Here is an 8,650-nt window from a genome sequence, read left to right as displayed (position 1 = left end):
CACATATCTATCCTTTCAGTCTGCTAGGTGCTATAGTGCTCACTGTCATTATACCATCTGATTTTAGTAACTTTAATTGGTTACATTACATTAGTTTGAAAAATGCAAAGAAAAACTCAAAAAGTTTTGAAAGCACTGCCATCTGCTCCTAAGAGTGCTATATTTCCCTTTTTTTCTTCTGATTTTCACTGTCTACCAGACCAAGAATATGTTTGCCATCATCATGTCATTCTAACTTCAGTGGTAAGGAATCTTACCACTTATTTTTAAAATGCTCCAATATTTTTGGTATTTTAGTGTGAGATATCAGTTGGTCTGACTCCATATACAAACAAATACAAAACATACCTCCTAACCACCCTTCCCCCGGTTTGTCTTATCTCCATTCTCTGGGAATAGAATTTTTAGAAACAGTCTTCACCACAATATGGAAAATACTTATGGTTTCCAATTGTCAGTTGCCAGAGAGTTGAGGGCTTATTCTGTAAGAACCTCCTCAGTTTTTACAAAAGCAGTTAGGACTTTTCCAACTTGAGAATAACCTTCTTTGGACTGATTCAGATTCCAAAGCTGAAGTGAAATTCACAGTAAGCAAGAAGTGATTTTTATCTGGACTCCTGCTAAATGGAGTTAAATAATAAAATGCGTATGAAAATTCATAACCTTTTAAAACTGAAATGTAGGTTGCAGTTGTATATATATTTATATACTATATATGCAATCAACTACTGTATATATACAGCATACATACAATAGTTGGTTGCAGTTATAAGGAGCCAAACATCAACTTATCTTGGGTAATGTTAGTCTCTGTTTTTTAGTAGGGAATTATACAGCATTAGTTATGAATCTGTTCACTTGTTTGCCTTTGGTATGTCAGAATTCCTTGAGCCGTAACCTAATATATAAGAGTTGGGAAGTGAACGATAGGGTTCATAGGGTTATGAGATATGGAATAACCATCAAGAGACTTACTTCAATAGGATGAAAGGAATGATATGGCAGAGAGACTAATTGTTCTGGAATCGGGAACTTGCTGATGAATATGGAGGAGCCTTGAAGAGAGATAACAGGGATACACATGGAGAGTGAGCCTTCACTCCCTCAGCAAAGTGGCGGAACCTGTCTCCAAAGTGGAAGGGAGGGAAGAAGTTGAAGGAGGATGAGAATGCAGAGAAAGTGTGAGATGGAATGGAGGAAAGCTGAAGAAGCTAACAATGTATGGTTTCTGTTCTTTCCTAACAAAGTGAGATAAGAGTGGATGTGTTGGGGAGACAGGGGAAGCAAAGAAGGAGGAGTTCAGGGTTTGAGGAGAATGGACTCAGCACCATCGAGATTGGCACTGATACCAGTGATAGATAGGCTTGCTGGAAAACAAAAAATGGCAGCCCACATTAATTTGCAGTAGAATCATTATCTAAGCTTTGAAATTCTCTCTAGCCACCCTAGGCAATTCTCTTATTTCCTTTCTAATGAATTTTAAATAAGTTTACATTTACTCTAAGAAATAACCATTGGCATTTCCTCAGCAAAGTCTAAATGCATTTGTTCCAGTCCAGTTTGCGACCTTCCCTATCTTTGTGCCTACTCTAGTTTCATAGCTGTTGGCTATACCTCTCAATTTCTTCCCTGCCAAGAATTGTGTTAAGGCACTATTTCAACCTTGTTCTATTCATTCGTGAAAACAGGGAAGTCTTCTTCTTCCCTATAAACAGCATATAGGCTTTCCTATAATTTTAAAGACTGTGTTTAAAAGTGAATTTTTGTTCATGGAAGACCTGTAATCTGGCAATGAAAGTTGAAGGTGGGGTAGGCTGGGGCAGGGGGATAGGTGAATAGTCAGATATGAAGAAATTCAATTTGATTTGGTCTTTCATTTCAATAAGGTCTTTCTATTTAAATTAAGCTTCACTGTAGTTCTTCTCTGGCCCTTTGCTTTACACTCTCCTCGTGAGGTCACCATCCTTGCTGATGACTCTTCTATTACCCTGGTCTCTGTTACACTGGTTCCCTAAACTCCAATGACCTCCATCTCCATTGCATTTTAGTCACTCATTATACTTCTGAAACTGTCATTTCTCAAAACGTCTCTAAGAACCCAAACTCTCAAATTCCTCCTCTAGCTCTACAATTCCCTCTCCTACATCCTCACATATAATGAGCCTGAGCTTAAATCTTCTTATGACTACTTCCTGGTCTTCCATCCTTTCCAGTTCTTCCATCTTGTCACCCTAACTTTTAGTTAACAACTTTAATTGAGCATGTTCTAGGTGCAAAAACCCCAAATGTATAATGCCTTATTCCTTTAATATCTGTGTTTTCTGCTTTTCCCACTCCACTGACTGTATTGCTAAAAGGCTCAACACTTTTCCAGTCGGGTCCACCACAATTCATGACATCTAGTCTCAGATAGACCTTAACTGCCTTCTAGAAGCTCTTTTATTTTCTGTTCGTATGAAGGGTTGGAAAGTGCCTCCACAAAGATTCCATCCTACCCGATTTCCACTCACACTTGGAGTCATACCTTGAGACTACAAAGGCTAATACTTTGGACATAGCATTCCAACTTCCCCTCTCCCCACTTCAAAGTCTGTCTGTACCTCAACTTCTCTTTTTTCCTATTTCTGAGGAAGAAACATCTCTGCTTGCTACCACTGTCACCGAGCTCCAGTCCATCATGGAAAAAGATAATCTGCCTAAATTACAACGCTAATCCACTGACTTTGGAGTAGAGTCCAAACACATTAGTCTGCCATTCAAGGCTCTCTACAAGATGATCCAAATTTACCATTCCATAATAGTCTCCTGTCAGCTCCCTACATAACATTGCCTAAACTGCCATCAAACCGAACTAGTTGTTCTTCCCCAAAGGTGCCTTGCATTTCATGCCTCCATGCCTGGTAGAGTCAAGGTATGATCTTCCATTCCTGTAATCTGAGTTTAAATCCTAACTTAGCCTCTTGCCAACTGGGTGACCTTAATCAGGGATCCTCAGTTTCTTCCCTAGCTACTTGTGAGAAGCAAATAACACAATGACTATTGCAGCATTTGAGAAAGTGCATAATGCTATTAAAATGTAAAGTATTCTTTCATTCAATAAATATTCATTTAGCACCCACTACTTGCCAGGCATTAGAACTGCTGCCATTCACTTCCCAAATTGTTACATATTTAAGGACACAGAACCAATCTGCATCCACTGATCAACGTAAACAGAAACAACCAGCAGAATCAAGACATAAAGAAAATGCACATAAGCTTGAGGTTTGGCAATATTGTTGTTGAGAAACATTATTTGTGGACGGGTTGATGGCCAGTTTCAGCCCCAAACCATTTTCCTTTAGATTTTACATCTTTGTTGCTGCTTTTCTGGACACCACAATCAATTCAGATCCATAACCTAAATAATGGAATTGGGAAAGCTTAATAGAAATAGGAGTAGAATCTATTCCTTTCATTCCTCAGAATGCGAATCTCTGATTTAAAAATATATATATTGCTTTAAGTAAGCCCATGTCTTGAATCTCTTCATTCCATGCCAGATGGAATGTTCAGGAGCAGATTGTACAAGCAAGCTTGCAAGGGAACATGGTCTTGTAAATATAGCTTCTCTTGGTGATGGCTGTGACTCTACTTGGTAAAGAGAAGACCTTACTGGAAAGGGTTTTTTCACTAAAGTCACCAATACAAAAAGCACACACCAAAAAGTACATTTTCTCCAGTACTGACAGACTTGTTGTACTAGTGCCAATAAAATGTTGATTTCCAGAGTTGGGGGGTAGGGGAAGCGGGTGGACCGAAAGCTACCCAGTGAACAAGCTGTTTCTCTTTCTCTCTCCTCACCCCTCCTTTTTAAAAAATCCAAAATAGAAATTTCAAAGCCTGAAAAACTTCAAGGCAATTTAATTTAAGTTGCTTCCCATGACTTTAAACACTGAATGTTCACACCTACGTCAGTACTACATTGAGAACCTCCCACTCAGAGACTGTATTTAGGAAAGAAAGGATGCTGTGGTCTGAGATGAGGCCTAGATTTGAGGGATCCTGCGTTCTTAGACGAGTTATTCAGCAAGACTCCAGAGTTCAGCAGTTTTAATTCTTACTCCTCAGTGAAGAGTCGGGTCAGTTTCAGGAAGTTTTCCTTTAGTGGTAATTATTAGAGATAAAAATATTTATTATAAGATAAATACAATAAGATCCCTGTATGACCTGCTTCATCATTCACATATATCCTGCTTCACACAATAGGTTTTTTCATAAGTATCATGGATACACACTGAGTTTTAGCCTTCAGGACTCTCCTGATATAATCCTGAAGGATAGACATTGCTACTTCTCCCCACACTTACATACTGACAACAACCTGTGCTCCATTTTCTTTAACAGTGTTTGTACCTTTATTAGTTGTCAATATATAGAGTATGGATTTACTGATTATCCCTTTTCTGGGAAAGTAAATTTTGGCTTTAGTGTTTAAGCCAAATTGCATATCTGGCACGTTATTTTACACCCCACCATTTTCATGTTTTTTTAGCTTAAGCCAAGCCAGGTGAGTAGGCGTCATCTAAGATAAAATCTTGCTGACTTTTTTTCCCCAAAGAAAAGCTAGTGAACAGGAGGTGATAAATCGCTATGCTTCCTACTCAGACTCTGTCACATAAGATGTCATTTTTTATTTTAATTATATTCTTTGCCAACTCAAAGAGGCAAGTAATTTTACTGCATATTTTCCTACCTTTGTTAGAGTTCCTCACAAGCATCAGTGGAAGGGCTTTCATTTGTTGTGCCAGAGCTGGTCTTAACATCCAATTCCAAACCAATCTCTTAGCATCCTGGAGAAAGAAGCAGATTATTTGTTGTCAAAAAAGCAGAGCAAACAATTACTAAAATGTAAGCCAAGTATGAAAAATGAAACAACTTTTCTGAAACAATAGAGCAACTGGAGAGAGTTTTTATTTTCTTTTTAAGAACAAAAGCCATACACTTTATTCCTCTCAAGTAGTAGCATTGACCAAAGGGGCTAACATAATACAGGCATCAGCAGAAAGATGCTGGAAACAAAGGAGAAACCAAGAGCTCATATCTCAATTGGATTTCCAAGAATCAGAGCCTTCCATGGGGATCCTATTGCCAGTTGTGTATTGGGGAGGCACAAGGACCACTGACAGAGTGAAAGGAATATGGGAAAGGAAAGGCAACCCTTTCAAGGAGAAGGTCTGTTATTAAGCCAACTACCACAGTGGACAACTGGAGCTTAATCCTGAGAGAAGACTCAGGGAGATGCTATAAAATATATGTCTCAGAATTATCATACCCAGGGGACCAAGGGAGCTGGGGCATTTATACCCCAACTTCTGGCAGTCATTGGTTGACAGCTACTGAAGTGGATGAGGGGCAGTAGCTATTTCGTCAACGTTTCTCATCTGTCTTTCCAGTTTCAGAAAAAGCTCTCAGGCCTAGAGATGCAGACATTGGTAGCTGGAGGAGCGCTGGAGCGTGCTAGCCAATTAGGTCCAAAGGAGAGAGCAGCAGACTGACAGCATCTTCTATAGCTCCCCTTCTTACTGAATCATGATACCCTCAGACAGAGGATGTTGTACTGGTCCCTGTCATGGGACCTCCAGCTAAGGTCACCAGATTTAGCAAATAAAAATACAGGATGCCTAGTTTAATTTGAATTTCAGATAAACAACAAGTCATTTGTTAGTATATGCTTTATATTCTTTTATGAGATGGTCAGTCAGGTATGGCTACAAGAGGAGACAGGAGAGGCTCAGGAAAAAACAAAGTCTATTATATTCACAGATCCTAGAGACAGGAGACATTGTACACTGGTCAAGGCCACATAGGAAAGATACCAGAGTGGTCAGGAGGCAGAAGTCAGGGGCAAGGGAAAGGTTTAGGTCACAGCCTTTATTAGGGTTTCCACAGGAAAGGCAAAGCAGGGCAGAGTGAACAGTTTAAGATTGACTAGGTTGGATAATTTTGTTGTGCTTCAGGCTATAGAGGTAATACCTAGCTGCCTGGCATCTGACCTGGGATGATTAAGGCAGAGGAATATGGTCTTGTGGAGTGTACAGGCCAGAGAGAGGAGTGATGGCTCTGGATTTGTTAGTTTGCGCTCAAAAACACGCTCTGCCTAGGCCCTTTGCAATGCCTAAGAATTGGCTAGCTCAGGAAGGGGCAACCTCTCCCCAGCCAGAAAGGTTTTTTGTAGGATGTCAAAACATCATAATATACACAAAATTAAAAATATTTACAATACAGTATAAGTATGTTCATGACAACAAATGATTTGTTGTTTATCTAAAATTCAAATTGAACTCGTTGTCCTGAATTTTATATGGCAACTCTACCTACAGAAAGACATGACAGAGAGGGACAACAAAGTCAGCATGTCTAAGAGGGAGGAGTGGTACACTTGCACTACCCCCTCCCTTTCCTGTATCTCCCACTTGTCATTTACTCAGGTGAGACACCTTTGCCTTCTATGTGAAGAATGGAGGTAGTAGGACCCTGTTGAATTTATTTGTGGAGGGATGAGGGACAGGTATTTGGTCCTAGAAGCAAACAGATATAAGTCTTTTTCATGATGATAAAGACATTTACATGCAAAGGCTATGGGCACCAGTAAATAATAAAAGATGCTCACACTTACTGAAACTTTTTTTATGTGAGGCACTATTTTACATGATTTACACATATTGTTCAATTAATCTCGCAACAATATTATGAGGTAGGTACTGTTATTACCCCTGATTTTCAGATAAGGAACATAAGACAGAAAAATTAAGTAGCCTGCCTAAAACTATATAGCTATAGAAACTATCTCCAGAAACCATACTCTTTTTTTTTTTTTTTTGGTATGGCCGTAGACCAGAAACCATACTCTTAACCACCATGCTAAAGAGAGAAAGAGGGGATAGTTGATGAGAAACAGGATAAGAGATTCACAAAGGAAATGAATGTGAGAAACATTGTAAGGAAAATGGAAAAGGAACTCTGAGCAGTGGATTCAACCTGAGGATTCCAGATCCTTTGAACAAACTAAAGAAGAAGAAAAAAAACCAAGACTAGAAAAAGAAAACTGATAATTATCTAACTCCTTTTCCTGCCACAATAAAAAAGACAAGAAGAAAAGCCACCAGGCCAATGGGATCTAAACATGTACTATAGGTGAGCTAATGTAGATCTAATTGCCATTATTGCTACTGTAAAAATGATAAACGGTGTTTAACACAACACGATAAATATGAGTGATAGTTAGCAATGTTTTTTTTACTAAACTCACCTTTTTGGGGGGTAATGAATTTGCAAATGCAAACAAGATGTCTACAAAAAACCAAAAGCACGATGAGGTGAAGCTGGAAAAGATGTAGTTTTATAAGAGAACCCTTGAGGATAATAACATTGTATCTCACCTGTGAACAGAAAATAATTCTGGCTAGAAGCTAATGAAAGTTCCACACCTTCCAAATAGCCAGACTATGTCCTTGAAGTATGATGTTCTCTTAGCAACTAGGGATATGGTGTAGTGAGATCGCACAGGGTGTTATTTGGCATCCAGCCCTAGCCTGGATGTGACATGGGGGCAAATAATAGCAGCAGAAAAAGCCAGCCTGGAAAACAGTCATTTAAGTGTTCTCTGGAATCAAAGGTGTCAGAAAGTCTGGAAGAGACAGAGGTTAGATTGCAGATAGCAACATCTTGCAATGGCCAACAGAGAGAAGAGAGCTCACAAAGGAGACAGCATGGGAGGCACAGCTACAAATCCAGTTCTCCTGACTCTCCATCGGAATAATGAAAATGGAAATATCAAAATGAATTCATTTTTTGAAAAAATATTTTGGAAAACTATCTTTTCTGGCTCTGTTCAGTGAAGGAGTCTGGAGACAATGACACTGAGTGGCACTGAACTTACCTGATGATCAGATTTGGTGTCTAAATGCCATTTCTCTCTGAGAGGAAACGGTTCTTTAGAGAAATGGCTGGTTATAGGTCTGGGGAAGGGAGACTATGGGAGTGAGACTGAAATATTTTGCTGTGCCAGAAAGCAAGAAAGCACTCAAAGAGTATTGGAAGGACATAACAGCCAACTTGAAGGAGCTCCTACTGGGTAAATTTGAGACAATTTGAGCATCAAAAAGAGTAATGGCCATAAATTATTATAATGCTGAATAAATAAAAATCCATGGGCCCAAGTGATGCTCAAGGAAAAGAAAGGGAGAAGGAAATGCTCTTTTCTGCTGAAGGATGTAAGCTAATAAATATAGAAGGATAGACGAAAAGAGAAAATCATGCTTTTGCAACCATAATGTAATAACCAGTTGGTACAAGAATGTTAAAGCCATTGGGTGAAGGTTTATTGAGGAACAGGATGTTTGGATGGTGTAAAAATATCACTCTTGGATTACTTAGTAATTTCAGAAAATGGTTTTCCTTTTCATTGGAGGGATCTGGTGGACCAAATGAAGCACTCATCTATAAAATGGACATATTAATAGTAGCTACTTCAGAGAGTGATTGTAAAAACTAAATAAACCAATCCATACAAAACACATACCACTGGACCACAGAGTTAGGGCACAATAAGCTAACACTATTATAATAACAATAATTCTTATTCATATTATTTTATCTAAGCTAAAGG

This window comes from Mesoplodon mirus, assembly GCF_964341445.2.
Source record: "Mesoplodon mirus genome assembly, chromosome: X".
Classification (NCBI taxonomy): Eukaryota; Metazoa; Chordata; class Mammalia; order Artiodactyla; family Ziphiidae; genus Mesoplodon; species Mesoplodon mirus.
Note: the sequence above shows the minus strand (reverse complement) of the source record.